General features: G+C 40.4%; 1 pseudogene; it reads left to right on the forward strand.

Annotated features, from left to right (window-relative positions):
• Positions 1–2910: 2910 nt before the first annotated feature.
• The window catches only part of LOC149209665 (transport inhibitor response 1-like protein pseudogene), a 59847-nt pseudogene continuing 46308 nt past the window's right edge, over positions 2911–16449 (forward strand).

Genomic DNA, 16449 nt, shown 5'->3' on the forward strand with positions numbered 1-16449 from the left:
CCCGTGAACCAATCTCATGACAACGAAAGCATCGCACTTCCGTTTTGTCAACCTTCTTCCCACCACTGGAAGAACAAGATTCGAAAAGAGAAACCTTCTCCTTCCCCTTCTTCGCCTTACTCGCTAAGGCACAGTTCTCCTCATCATGCATAGATGAAGAACTGTCTCTGGTGCTCCGTCTAATCTCCTCCTGCATCAAATCCGACCATAGTCGTTCCCAATTTGGCAGTTTCTCCCTTCCATTCACCGAGTCCTGGTAGCTATGCCAACTCTTAGGAAGGTCAAGGTGTCCTAGACTCACCATCCTCATCATCAACAGTAACCCCCACACTTCCCAGCTCATCTCAACACTGAGTGAACCTCGTGAGATACTGGGGCATACTATCTCCATTCTCGAACTGAATGTTTCTGAGTTTTATCTCTTGCTTTGGAATTAAATTCGAATTCCACCAGCAACCAACTCAACTGCTTCCGATCTAGAATTCGTGAGTACAAAATATTTCTCATACAGAGATTAAATGTATGGGCTTTCACCGGATATTTCACCTTCCAAAGGAAGGATGAATCCAGAGGCTACCTGGCCCGATTACAGGCTCTGCCTAGAGAAATAGAATGTAAACACTTCCTGAATAGTAGATCTGATGATCAATCCTCGCTTGATATCCTGTAAAAATCTCTTCTACAAATCAAGCTGCTCCAATACCATGTAGAAACTTTTTCTACAAATCATCTAGCTCTGATACCATGTAGAAAGTTTGAATAATTTAACACATATTCACAGAGATTATCATGTAGAAATTTTGAATAATTTAACACATATTCACAGTATCCTGATCATACAATTATAAGCGGAACATGTATAATACATAATCTCCTCTACGTTGATCATCAATTTACAGAAGCAGAAACATTCACAGGCACACATAGAAGCATCAATCAAACTCATAAACACAGTATGTATCCCGGGGAAAGCATCTCGCTAAAAACCCCACACTATCTGTATATTATATTGATTGAGTCATGTAACATTACACAACATAATACTTCTCACAAGTATCTCCACCTCTGTTACACACAATACAGCTCATATATGATCTCCAAATCTCTTCCACTGCTTGCCTGCCTCCACTGCTCAATACCTGCTCAAGAACTGATGAGAATGGCTCACCAAACTCGATTTTCACCTGCAAAATAGTCACTCACTCTTTGTAGACGTGAGCAAAGGCTAAAATGTGGGCCAAATACGTGAGAAAAATCATTGGCATACTCAATCCCTTGATTGTGCAAGATCTGATGCACAACTATAGTCACAACTGATAGCAATCTGATTCTCTACCACTTGTCCCTGTTGAACTGAACATGCACTGACATGCAACTGAGTTAACTGATGTATTCTTTAGTTGTATTATGAGTTAATAATTAGTTTAACAACTCATCATTATTCTATCTGCAGTTAGACTAACTACAACTAGTTTAACTAAGTCAAACTGAACACAACTCCATCAACTGTACCTCCAGTCCACTAAACTCAACTCACTTGAGTTCTAACTGAAGTCATGCATGCAACAACTCAACTGACTCATAAGAAAAGCGTATTTCCTTCTGACAGCTGCATGTGCCACCTCTGTAGCTCAAACTGAAGTGCTCCAAGAGAATAAGATCAAGTTTATAGTCCAAATATTATTGTGAGATAATAATATTTGACTTTTCTATTTTTGACAGCCAGTCTAAAAATAGACTTTGATCACTCACACTGTGATCACTCACACTTTCATCAAAAATAGAAGTCCATCTATTTTTCCCAACTTGATCAATCATCCATAAACATAGACATGATCCATATGTCTAAAAATAGACATAGCCTAAAAATAGACTTGCGCCAAAAATAGCCTGCGGGCCCACTTAGTGAAGGTGACTCTTTTCACTAAGCTCCATCATCTTGTTGCAATCTCAACAAGCATTTCTTGTTGCACACTTTTCAACAATACTCTTTGGCACTGATACTCTTTAGCCATGCTGACATGTCTTTACCTTTTACCTTGCTAACTGTACATTAGCCTTTTTACTACATTTTACTATAGTAAATCAGTCAATTTTTCCCATAATTCTGCATCAGGTAACGTGATTTTTAACATCCTTCTATATATCTCATCTACCTCAGTGTACTTAGCAAAAGTAGGCCTAGTTATGAATAAGTGTTTCACCTCATGCAGGAGGAAAAACAGGGTTTCAAATGTCTGGTAAAGAACTTTTCCTGTCGGCAATGCCTTTATTGATGATGTAGTGGCTTGTTCATTAGCTAACTCTCTGATTTTATTGTCATAATCCTGTTGTTTCATGAGCTTGTCATTTATGACCAAGGGACTGGGTAACCCTTTCTCTCTCAAAATTTGAAACTTGGTCATAAATCTATCATTTGCTACCTGCATATTTTGACACTTGTCCTCCAAGTTTAACATTAAGTTTCTCTCGAAAAGGACCTTTCTTACCTCCAAAATTGTTTCTGCCCTATCCTCTATATCCAATTCCTGAAGTTCATATTTGTTTTTACTATTGAGGAAGTGGATAAGTCTGGTTTCATCTTCAGGCATGTCTCCTAGTTCTTCCTTGACTTTTTGGATAGCTTCTGTAGCTATCTTTATCAAGTCTATCTGTTCAAAAATCACTTGAATGGATGGCCAAATATCATTGACAGAGTCAATGATATTGGCCCATAATAGTTCCTTGGCTTGCCCAAGGGGTTCCTTTAGTGTCAGATCTTTCTCCATGGCCTTTAATCTTTCATTCATTCTGGCATCTTTCTGCACTTCTTCCTTGTGCATGATCTTGGCAAGCTTGTAATCTGTTTCCAATCTTTTCACCTTTTCTTTCAGTTTGTTCATTTATGTAGCTTAAACACACGTTTCCTCCATGGCTCTGACCAACTCTGCTGCTTTTTCTCCTGATGCACCTAAAGCTGATGTAGACTCTGTTGAAACTAGTTGTGTTGTAGGCATGGGAGCTGTGAGAGCCAATGAGGTTGCCAGCGTTGAAGGGACTACTGTTGAGACCGTTGGGATGACATTGTTAGATGTAGTGGCAATATCACTTTGCTTCAATTGAATTAAAGTGTCTAGTTCTTTCTTTGTCTCCTTTAACTGATCATTAAGTTTTACGACCAAGCCCATCAACTCTTCATGTCTAGTTTGGGTCTCTAAGACCTCCTGTGTTTGGGGATGTTGCAGCTGAGGTATCTTCAATTTTTTTCAATGCAGCAATGTCATCATTTTTCTTCTTTATCAGTTATTCAGTGGCTTTGATATCTTTGGGATCATGTCCCAATTCAATCACTAAGTCTTCCAAAGACTTGATTCTAGTATCCTTTGCTTGTGAGGAGGCCTTCTCTAATTGATATTGAGCTGAGATATTGCTCAATGAATTCTGCAGTTGATGGGAAGCTATGGATTTACCTGTGAGGGTGGAGTATATCATCTCTCCAGCCTATTTGTACAATTCGATTTGGTCAATGGGATGAATATCCCTTGCCAATACCTCAAAGTCAATTCTCTTGTAATCTGTTGATGTCCTTGGTTGTTGTGTAGTTGGTTTTATGAAAGACAACTATAGTTTTCCCTCTTTGATGTCAAAAGTTGACATCAACCTTATCTGATTGGTAGGTGTGAGTTTGAGATACTGAGCATAGTTTGGGCCTTTAGTTTATCATTCTCATCTTGATTTCTTTATATATATCTTTTATATCCTTATCCTTATCAGTAGGCCTACTGAATGAGGATACTTCTACACTCAGCTGTCTTTCCAAAATCTGGGTCTGTGATGTAGATGGCTCCTATGTTTCCTCAGATAGAGGTGTGCCTTTACTTTTGTCCAGCTCAGTATCAGTTATTTCTACTGAGCCTTCTGTGTCTTCTTGCTCTGAAACAGGATTTAGCCTAGGTATTTTGCTCTGACTAGTCCCATACTGTATATTTGATGTGCCCATTCCCGAACTTGAGGGTTCCTCCCTGGTCCTTTTGGGGTTCTTTTCCTCATTCTGAGGAGTCTGCATGATAAGAAGGGTGCTCATGGTTGGCTCTTGCTATTCAGGTACCTGCAGAAATGAGCTCTCATCAAATTGTCTTTCTAAGTCACATAAGGTATTCTCTACATATACCTTTGTACTGTCTCTATCTACAAGAGTGTTTTCCACCCACTCAGATTGATTTGCATATCTTTCTATCTCTAGTATGGGGTGGTGAATATAAGGTCCCTGTTGTGGGGAAAAATGCCTATGCAGGACGATCCTATCCACCTAAGGTGTGACAGTGCCTTAGCAACAAACAGAGACAGCTATTCTAGTATTCTTCCTTTATGAATTAAGAATGAAGAGAGATGGATGGACTCACCGGTGTCTTCCGTTTGTCCCTCGATCCGGTTTCTATTCTCTTGGAGAGTTCCCAGCTACTTGCCTTCTTGCTCGCCCAGCTTCAAGAGGTTTCTGCAAGATCACAAGAAGAGAACACTACACAAGACATGGATTCATATTCATAACTAGTTCAGGATTAGAAATAAACTAAACATACTAATGCAATCATACATCAAAAATACACCAGTATATAGGAGAAACCAAGATAGCTTTATTGATGAATAACAAGGTTCAGGAAGAGATACAACCCAGAGGGCTCCAATCCAACATCTCCTTCCCAGCAAATGGAATTCCTATCTTCACCCCCTTCAAAGCATTAAGCACCCAATGATTCCAATCTCAAACCAACAACAATTCTTTGCAATAACAAAATTCCAGCCTCTAGATCTCATGGAGGAGAGATCCATATATAGATGTTTGGAGAGAGGATGAGTCAGCTTGAGATCTGACTAGTGTCCTCTCCCTCTGTCAGTTCTTGATTCCACTTGGAGGTTCTTGCTTCCACCTGAAGATTTGGAACCTCTTACTCATCACCAGTCGAATTCCCTGAGGCAAGTGTCATTTTGGAAGCTTCCTGGGTTTTAACACCTTGAGAAATGAACTTGCCACATGTCCACTCTCGCTCAGCGCAGGTAGCCAGTGTTGGCTTTGACATTCAGTGCAGGTAGCCAGTGTTGGCTTTGACATTCAGCGCAAACAGCTAGTGGAGCCACTGAAATGATCCTGAATTGACTTGTTTTTGAGTAGTTTCTGGTGGAGAACTTCTGTGAATTGCTGTGGTTTGTTAGCCTTGTTCCTCTAGGGGTAGGAACAACATGTTTAGGGACTTTGGATCCCTTAGATTATGGACATTTCATGCTCAATGCTGTAAGGCACAAAAATGTCTATAACAGTTGCCCCCTAAAGTATGAGGCCGTTTATCGGGTGAAATGCTTTATCAGGGGGATCCGAAGTTCATCCAATGCTGGGAGGAGACCTGTAATAAGATACAATACAATACATTATTTTTCATACTGCTTTCATGATCTAGCTGAGGTGGGCATTCCCATGCTTAGATTTATAAATTTATTTTTTTGTACATAGAACAGACAATCGTCTGATGGTAGACTGATAATTTTGATGAAATTATCATCCTTTTGAGTAGGATGATTATCTGCTGCAATGATGTACATGTCAATGTATTTATTTTTCCTGAATATATATCGTAGCCTGGATGGATGAAACTAGATCCGGGGTCTTCAAACTCGTTCGATCTTCACTCTAAGTACAAGTCGATCCATGTGAGAATTGTTCTGAAGTCGAACATGGAAAGACATTGCTTGATTACCGGTCAATGAGGTAAACCGTTAACAAGCGCGAGAGGAATCACCAATAATGATAATGAACCTCAAGGTACTGCAGTACAATTCACGTGGTGTGAATAAAGGACTCGGCGTCGAACACCACGCAAAATCTTTTGGTCGAAGGTCATTGATGTATACCTGTCGCCCGAAGTGAGAAACTTGCCATTGAGGCATGCAAGCTTCAAAGTACTGAAGGGGTTGTTCCTAGATCAACTTCTTGGATAATGAGCTGATGTCGACAAGAAGCGATCCATCAAAGGAGGGCCTTAATGAATCCCACATCAGTGACACGGAACGGAGCTAATGATTTTAATGGAGGTGAAAACGATCTGTGACATATGATTCAGGGTGGCGGTCATGAAAGGATGAAGGATAATGTATGGCAGTGGATGGGTCACGGTTGACTTTTCTGAACGACTTCTCTTGAACATATGGTGACACTGATGCGATGGATTGGTAGCATTACCCCAAATATGGATGGTATGGCGAGACCATGGATGTGACCGGTGAATGAAACAACCCAACCCGATTGTGGTACGAAGGAAAAGTGTCATGTTCAAGAGCGACTTGCTACCATCAAAGTTTTCTTGAGTTTCTCCCAATTTTTCCCCAGTCATTGCTGACCAGTACCTCTTTATTTTTGTCAAGCTTGAGGAGGATAACATATGCTTGTTCTATAACCTGCCCTTCGGGCAAGCCCATCGCTATGTTTTAACGAGCCTAGCGATAGTGAAACTCGTTCTCGTCTAAAGACAAGTTTGTCGCTATTTAATGATTTTAACGAGTCTAACGACAAAGATAACTCGATCCTTTGCATTTTTAGAGAGTCTGAAAAGGTACATAAAGTTAACTCCAAAAGTCCTTTTTCGTCATCTAATCCCTTAAGTCCGAAAAAGTATAAAACAATACAGAAGGGATGAGTTTTCGATAGTTTTAACGAGCCGAACAAAACAAGCGCTCGATCTTTTTGTGCAATAATCCCTCAGGTCCAAAAAGATTAAAATCTAGAGGAGGGATAGCTCTTCTGGTCGCTTTAACGAGCTGGAAGGCCAAAACTCGGCAATCTTTTCATATTTTACAAGTCAGATGAAAAGAGCTTAAAGAAGACTCGTCTTTTGAGGAACGAGTGATAAACAGGGTTAGCAGCTGATTCCAGGTACAGGTTGGAATTTTCCAATCACGGCAGTGTCACAAGGATGGCTAGTGAAATCACTCTTCGCAGCTGTTCCTCAAAATGGGTAAAGAATCATATGGACGTGAACGATCGGCCAATGGAAAAGTGGAGGTGACGGTGCAAACACGACCAAGGCTTTAATGGCTGATGATATTACATTCACTGTGGTTATTTACCGGGATAGTTCATTTTTTAACGAGCTTAAACGCGGGTGGAAACATTTGCTCGATCTTATGTTTATTTTTTAATGAGCATGAACTATGCGCTAAAACTGCTCGGATCTTGCGTTTATTTTTTAACGAGCATGAACTGTGTGCTAAAACTGCTCGATTACCCAGTCATATGATAAGAGTGTCTCATCAAGATTCTATTTTTTATGGAGCTTCACCTCACTAAGCTTTGCTCCGGATCCTTTCTTTATGCAAGTTAGGAAACGGCTAACCTAAACAATAGATAAATAACCACTCTTTGCTTGCACTCCAAAAGGTTTGCATGCCCCCAGGCATAAAGTACGATTTCAAGGTTACCCCTCAATTTGTAGATAAAACATTTGTTTTACCGGGAGAGGCCTACCTCTTTCAGGCTACCCAAAGATTGTTCTGTTATTCTTTCAACAGAACACTTCTTCGGCGATGTCTACCGAGATAAACAAAGGTGAGTGACGAGACCCGCCCTCTCACATAACTTTGGCAAGAGAATCTTATTCCAGAACAACCCCTCTTCCAACCATGGACGGGGTACAGACTAGTCATATTTTCCCGCAAAACCTACCTTATACCTAAAGTTTTCCAGCCGAGGCAGACCAGGACGCATGCCCCCTGGGTTCCAATCATATCCTCCCGGATTACTCGCACTCATCAGGAGGACGGACTGTGGGTTGAGACATTTCTTGTGTGAAGAGACCATTTAGGGATGGTACATGACTATTTGCAATGCGTGATCCGGGAAATGAAAGTTGGTCCATGAGCTTGACCACTCTTCCTTCATGCGGAAAACACATTACTCTAAAGAGTGAGGAGACGATGGCTCCCATGAAATATATATAGTCTCGTCCAAGGAGTAGGTTATAATCCAAGGGTCCTTGAACAACCATCACGTTCATTTGAACGGTCTTCCCTTTCAATGTTATGGGCACATTGGGGAGGATCCCTAAAGGTCGACTGGTTCCTTTATCAAAGCTTGATAGATTTCTCATTTCAGGAAAAAGCGCTGGTGAACCAAGCGCTTTCCAAGCAATAGAGGAAAGGATACTCACAGATGCCCCCTCATCAACGATAGTGCCAGCCATTACCATTCTGTATATTTGAACGATAATTCTGAATGGTATGCTTGCTGGCAACCGGGGTCTGCCTAGTTGGTTCCAGTCGAACGAGACAACTAGGTTGCTTGGTGGTGGGACCGAATAGATGGCCGGATACGACTCTGGCGAAGTTCCTTCCTGCGATAAAGGAATGGGCAAATTTCCCCCTTGTTCATTGGAGTCTGTGTTGATGAAGAGAATTTGGACGGTGTCGTCTTTATTCTCCTCTGTGATGGTATCATTCGAAGATAGAGCCTCTGAAGGCAAAACCGGGTCAACTGCCGCCTCAACCTTTTGACTTTCGTCAGGCATGGATCCAGACGGTTCATCTTCAATGATATATGCTTCGGCTGACCACCTGGGCGGGCCAGCCGGGTTCTCAACTAGTGAAGGACTTGGCAAGAGTTTTTGATATCCAGGAGGAAGTTGCGCTCGTAAAATCGGGCGATCTTCCAGAACTCTTTTAGCCTCGTCTAAGAAGGGACAACGGTGGATGGCATGGTCGCCTTCACACAGTTTGCGGGGAAATCTAGCTTTCCCTCTCTGTCCTGTGACTTCACTTTCACTAGTTGACGGTGAGCAGTAAACATGGTTATCAGAGGTTGACGCTACCGAATTGTGCAAACGGGGAGACCAGTCCCTTAGTATCCGAGGGATACAGGTACAATCTCTGTGGAAGTGGTCTCCCTTGCATATGACACATGGCGATTTAGGCCTAGTCAGTGCTGTGTGTGGATTTTTGTTAGACGCCACTTGTTTGCCCCCAGTCGCTTTTGGCTCCTTCTTCTTCTTCTCTTTCTTCTTCTTTTCCTTCTTCTCCTTAGGAACTTGGTTTTTTGTTTTACCAATTCCGTCAAGCGAAGAGGAAGGAGGAGAGGAAGAATTAGATGAAGTAGAAGGCTGGTGAGAAACTCTGGTCTGGTCTAACTGTTGACTCGACTGTTCAGGAATAGTGGTGTTCTGAACGACATTGGTTGAAAAGAGCCAGACCGACAGGCCAATTGTCAGTCCTGGAAGCGACAATGTGGCCATATGGGGCGCACCAACATCTCCCCAAGAGGAGAAGGGACTAGGATTTCCACCAAGGGGAATTCCTTGGTTGGTGTGCTCCATTTTTTCAACCTAAAGATCAACGCAGGAATAAGGGGTAATTGTTCCGTTTAAAATAAATTTTAACGACGCTTTAGACACAACTTGCTTTTTCAATTTTAAAGAGTCGAGAAAAAGCTAAAGATGACTCTAGTCTCCTTCGATGTTTTAACGAGCCCGAAGTGACAAATGCTCGGATGGAATTTTTTCGTTATAGAGTCTGAAAAATGCCAAAAGGAACTGCTCTGGAGTTCTAGGCAGAGGGTGTGCCAAACTTTTCACAAAACCGCAGAATACTTTTTAGGGTACGGGCGATCGATCTTCCTGAATGCTGTGTTCAGTGCATTGCGATCAGTAGGGCGGCCGACACGGCTTCCTAAGGATAAAGGTTTTATGCCTATAGGGGTCTCCCAATATATACGCGACGGTACATGGGAGCACAATCCGTACTGGCGCTATCGTCCCTCAGGAGGAATCACCCACCATCAACGAGATCGACAGTCACCAGGCTTTACGATGCCGGAGCACGTCTCTAGCCTAGACCTCTATGTTGTGCATTATGTTGCAAAGCGTTGTTAAGTTCATTCAATTTATTTTAGGTTGATCTTTTTAGAAGTTTTCCTTTCAAGGTTCACCACGAGATGTATGATACAATTCCTAAATGCAGTCTAAAGATGATAAGAAAGCTTTATATCTTTTCAACTTTGAAAATCCTAGCTACTAAGGGAAAAGAAAGACACCATCTTTTCTCAAAGAGCAATCAGCACACTCTAATGCACTTTTCCTAAATCAAACATGCAAACTATCAAGATGCAAATGCACAATGCATGTGTTTGTTTTCCGCTTTCTTAGTATTGATGCCTACAAAGAAAGCTTTTTGTACAACTTTGAATTTGCTTTTAAATGACAAATACAAACAAGTTTACTTTTCCGAAATCAGAGAGGGTAGAAGATATTACAACACTTAATGATTTCCGAAATGAATACTTGTTTCGACACTTAAACGAGACAAACTCAAACCAATAAGCAAAAGCAAATGTATAATCCACTGCAAACAGCCAATGAACTCTCTCCTAAGATCACAATCAACAGATATGAATCAAGGGCTACAGGATGATTATTTCACTCATGCAAAGGAAAACTGCGAATGGCGCCACAAACACATAAAAACACTCACAGTCTTTTTGTACAAAAGGAAGTGGAATTTAAGTAGAGAAAAGGAGTTACCAGGCTGGTACCTATGCTGGTTACAGGCTGCAAAAATCAGAGATCAAAACAAGGCAAAACAGAGCAAAGAACCCCAGCTGCACAAGGCCAAACTGGTTCAGCGCAACCTCAACACAGGGGTTTTGACATTCAGCGCAGGTAGCCTTCACGGGACCTACGTTGAAATGCAGAACCTCTTCACAGCTGTCGCGCTGAAGGAGAAACTCTCGTTTCTCACTGGGTTCTGGGTCACAGATTGCTATTTAATCTACTGTTTCAGGCCAAATAAAAGCAACAAGCAAGGTACAATCAAAGGGATGCTTTGAGGGAGTACTAAGATCTATCACAAAGGATCATCAAATCATTTGTGATTCCATTGTTCAGATCATAGACAAGTCCAGTGATTGGATCAAAGCAGCAACTGTCTACTTTGCATCTGGGAATAGCAGATGCAGTTTGATTGTTGCTGTCAATTCTATGAAACAAACAATGATAGAAACACAAATAAAATGACTAAACAGATCTCCCCAGCGGAGTCGCCAATTTGTTGTGGGGAAAAATGCCTATGCAGGACGATCCTATCCACCTAAGGTGTGACAGTGCCTTAGCAACAAACATAGACAACTATTCTAGTATTCTTCCTCTATGAATTAAGAATGAAGAGAGATGGATGGACTCACCGGTGTCTTCCGTTTGTCCCTCGATCCGGTTTCTCTTCTCTTGGAGAGTTCCCAGCTACTTGCCTTCTCGCTCGCCCAACTTCAAGAAGTTTCTGCAAGATCACAAGAAGAGAACACTACACAAGACATGGATTCATATTCATAACTAGTTCAGGATTAGAAATAAACTAAACATACTAATGCAATCATACATAAAAAATACACCAGTATATAGGAGAAACCAAGATAGCTTTATTGATGAATAACAAGGTTCAGGAAGAGATACAACCCAGATGGCTCCAATCCAGCATCTCCTTCCCAGCAAATGGAATTCCTATCTTCACCCCCTTCAAAGCATTAAGCACCCAATGATTCCAATCTCAAACCAACAACAATTCTTTGCAATAACAAAATTCCAGCCTCTAGATCTCATGGAGGAGAGATCCATATATAGATGTTTGGAGAGAGGATGAGTCAGCTTGAGATCTGACTAGTGTCCTCTCCCTCTGTCAGTTATTGATTCCACTTGGAGGTTCTTGCTTCCACCTGGAGATTTGGAACCTCTTACTCATCACCAGTCGAATTCCCTGAGGCAAGTGTCATTTTGGAAGCTTCCTGGGTTTTGACACCTTGAGAAATGAACTTGCCACATGTCCACTCTCGCTCAACGCAGGTAGCCAGTGTTGGCTTTGACATTCAGTGCAGGTAGCCAGTGTTGCCTTTGACATTCAGCGCAAACAGCTAGTGGAGCCCCTGAAATGATCCTGAATTGACTTGTTTTTTAGCAGTTTCTGGTGGAGAACTTCTGTGAATTGTTGTGGTTTGTTAGCCTTGTTCCTCTAGGGGCAGGAACAACATGTTTAGGGACTTTGGATCCCTTAGATTATGGACATTTCATGCTCAATGCTGTAAGGCACAAAAATGTCTATAACAGTCCCAACTTGGCCTTCTTTCTCAATCTGGTCATAAATTCTTAAGGTTCATACCTCGACATGAAACTCTTTTGGAACTTCATTTGCTGCAAAATTTGGTCTGCCTCCTTCCCTACCTCTCTAGAATTGCAGATGAAGGGATCTAACTAGTTTTTTTACTTTGAATTGTGATCTTTTCTTGGCTGAGATGAAATTTATCTCATTAGAGTTCATTATTTGTCTATAGTACTCTACAGAAAATAACCTCATGGGGAGGTATTTGGGTAGTTTATATGGTGCAAGCTGGCAACCATAAATTCTTATCTCTGTGTGGTTTTGGTAAAGGTACCAATCTCCCACTTTGCTTTGTTTAGACAACTGAAGGACCCTTTCGATCTCTGGACTTATCCTGGGTGGAGGGCTTCCTTGTAGCATAGTCATGACTGGATGAACAAAAGAATCTATGAAATCTGAATAGGTATATGTTGACCCAAACTTATGGAATAGTGGGGTCCAAAAAATGACAGACCTGGGTTGGCCTTTGGTATCCAACTTTTGGAGGGGGAAAAGAAATCTTTCTGGCTGATAATATAGGAACATATGGTAGAGGACAGATGAGTATTTGAACACTCTTTCATTGTGCATCTTGGTGAACTGTTCATGCATTCTCTCAACTATGAACTCAGCATAATTGTACAAAATAGCAGGAGGCTATCCTGGGGTATAGATTGACATGAAGGCTAGGACAATTTCATCAACAAATTCATCAGCGGAGTAGCCTAGGACACATGATATCATGGTGATGATTTGTTTGCCCCTTTCAGAGAACATGGTATAAAGATATGGGGGGGGAATTTTAGGAATGTGTTGCTCTTCAACAATGAAATCTTGGAACAATTGGGCTAGTTTAGAGGGACTTAAATTGGAATATTGGTCTAACAAATCTCCAATTGAGAGTGAATTCAGGTTTCATCCCAGTTGGAGTTGTAGCATTCCATTTATGGAATCAGCTATAATGGTGAATAGAATCTTTTGGTCAGGGGACATAATAGCTCTCGGGTTGGGAATATAATAGGCATGGCACTGGTGGACAATTTCAGGGAAAACATGTACCTATGGGAACTGGTATTTGGGAAAATTTGACTCCCAAAGGCCAATATCATCAGCATGGTTGAGGTATATATCCCTACTTAAACAATGGATTTTAAGTAGGTGATCCTAGGTAGATGTATCCTTAATTTGGAAATCCCTATCAGCCAAGGGAAGGTGGTCGAGGTCCAAATGGGGAGTTGTGACAAGTCTAACATCCAAGGCAACAGGGGCAGCCATAATTTAGTTCTTGTGGATTTAAAGTTGGCTTTACATGTTTATTCAGAAGTTTCTCACAAGAACTGGAATTTTTTAGAGGGTTCAGCCGTGGGTTTTTAAATTTAAAGTATTTATTCAATTAATTTTACTTAATTGAAACACTGTACAAGGCTAAACATTTTCGAATTTGAAAGGGCGAGTGATAATTTGTGGTAAAATACCTGGAATTGGGTGAATAATCTGCAAATTTGGAGGCAGCTGCAAAGGTTCGAATGGTTCTGGTATTGACTGAGAGGTCGACTGGGATCTCTGCAACTTTCTTCAGGAGTGAATTCCGCTTTTGCAAGAATCACACTGGTTCACTGAGAAAATGAGCAAAAAAGGGTAAAAAAGAGCTTCTCAGCCTTTTTATGGAGCAATGGTTATCTTTTGGCAGGTGATTTCAAATGAACAGTAGGTGGTTTGGTGGGTTACGGGGGAGGTGGTTTCCCAGGCCATCGCACCGCTTATGAGGCGAAGGTGGTTTTCGGGAGGGGTCGCCCGATATAGTCTAGAGCTTGATATGTAGCCCTTGGGGGGTCGGGGAAAACCACTTTATCGGGTGGGTAATGTTCGTCCATCAGGCACAACCGATATGGTTGTGGACCATTGGATGAGCGGGAAGTTGATCTAATGGTAGTTGGCTGACAAACTTGCACAAAGGAAATGAAAAAGAGTTTAAGGGGGGTCCAGGGTCCTTAATCATGGCGGTTTGTGATTAACGTGGGGTTAATCACGAGGTTAGGGGATCGGGTGGAACTTAATGATGGAATTAACTTAAGTTTACAGATATTTGGTAAATTAAGTGGGTTTTGTCGGGATTTGGCGTAAATGTATTAGTTTCTATTAAAACCAAGGGTTGGGGGTATTTACATAGGGATTTAGTTAATATACAAGAAAAGGGTTTCATCGGGGAGTTATATAATAAAGTTAAAAATTAATATGAAAAGTGATGAGCGGAGTGACTATATCCTTAGCATAATGTAAAATATGTGCATTTTATTTCATACATTTGGCACTTAGGATAGATTACTTTTTGTGGGTTTTTGAAATGAAAAGGGTTTTAACATGGAATTGTTTTTACTTTTTCTAGGCAAAAGAGTTTTAACCTTAGGAAAAGGGGTTTTATTAAAGAAATGGGGGGGTGGATTTTATGAAGGGGATTCTAGCACTTGTGTCCATAAATCATTAAGCCGAGGGTCCGGTCCCACCAAAAGTCAGAGAAATGCTCCGAGCCTCGTTGATTTGCAGGATTTAAAGTACTAGAACATAATTGTGGATAGGAAATTAGTAAGTAAAGGGGAAATATGAATGATGGGGAGTTAATCACATTAACTTGCAAACCTTTGTTTTTTCTTTCACAGTTGATCATACATGTTGAAATATGTATCCAAGCATGATGCATGTGTTTCGATCCAATTAACCTTGTAGTTCAACAGCCTTTTTTCTACTTACCTATCTATTATTATAACATTTTTTATTCATTTATTTGGATGCATTTAGGCTAGCAAACCCTTATTCTATCTTTTCTTTAACAAAACAAAATATCTATTTCTAACCTTATATCATCCAAGGGCTCAGATTAAACTCATGAGCTCCTTTTATTTTCTCTACCTATCTAATGATCTGCCAAGATTAAACTGTTTGGTCAGATTTTATTCTCTAACTATAAACATAAAATTCAAAGCATGATATAATCAAGATTAAACAGTTTGATTACCATGGATTGTGGCATGAATAACAAGCTGCACACAATCATTATTATGCATAAAAGTAAATAGTAGTGGCATTTAGACTTGCTCACTTTCATGGTCTCCTTTTGTTTTTTGGGTTCATATATTTTAATTTTTTGACCTTTTATCATTCTTTTTGTCCTTTGATTATTCTTTTAGGACACACCCTCTTTACATTTTTTAATTTTTTAATATGGAAAACATTTGCAGAAAGAAAATGTATGTACAATATTACAAGGCTTAACCTCAGTCATTCAAAATTATGACTCCTATTAGTATAGGAACCTAACAGTGGCTCCACTTGGGGATGGCATCTTTTGAAAATATGTCAAGAACTAATGAAGATTGTTAGCCTTTGAATTGTTGTTGATGTTACCTTGCAAAGTGTTCTTCTATGCATCTGCATTATTGATACTTATGATAGTAAATCTTGTAAATCTTAGGGCCTTCTCCTCGGGCTTCAACTTCAAAAATCACCATCCAATCCATACTAGAGTTTGTAAAATAGAATATGTACAAATGGAAAATTAAAATTAGTAACTAGGTTCAAAGTAATGTTTTAGCATTCGACCATTCACTGGCCCATCTTCTGCATCTGTACCATCAATTTCTCTCAGGAAGAAAGCATTATTTCCTTTGTAAGCATAAATGACATAGGGACCTTTCCATAGGAAATCAAATTTCCCATGTTTACGTTTGAATTCCCTCCTTGAATCCCACTTGATCACCTTGTCACCAAGGTAGAAATCTTCACCCTTGGTTCTCTTATCAAAAATCTTTTTAACCCTTTCCTGCACAACTTGAGACCTGATATAGACCTCTTCTCTAGTTTTTTATATATGAATAGTTTAATTGGTTCTTCTTTGGATACTATTTGGTTCAACCTGCAATTCTTGAATTATCTTCATTACTGGTACTCCTAAAGATGATGGAAAGATAGCTTCCATCCCATAAACTAGTTGATAGGGAGAAGTACCAATTGATTTTTTAGTACTCAATTTGTCTGCCCATAAGGCATTGACTAGCTTTTTATTCCAAGTTTTCTTATTTTCCTCTAGTAATTTCTTGATGATCTTTACCATGCAATTGTTTGAGGATTCTGCCAGTCCATTTCCTTGAGGGTAATAGGTTGTAGAATGGCCCAGGGTGATATGATATTTATTGTAGAAATCTATCATTCTTTTGGATTTAAAGGCTGCTGCATTATCAGTAATGAGCTTAGTTGTGCATCCAAATCTTGATAGAATATTGATTTCAAGGAAGGTTATGATAACAGTATCTGTGA

This window comes from Pinus tabuliformis, chromosome 1_2 (genome assembly GCF_031772625.1).
Source record: "Pinus tabuliformis cultivar Carrire ecotype Pingquan chromosome 1_2, CPIR1, whole genome shotgun sequence".
NCBI classification, from domain to species: Eukaryota; Viridiplantae; Streptophyta; class Pinopsida; order Pinales; family Pinaceae; genus Pinus; species Pinus tabuliformis.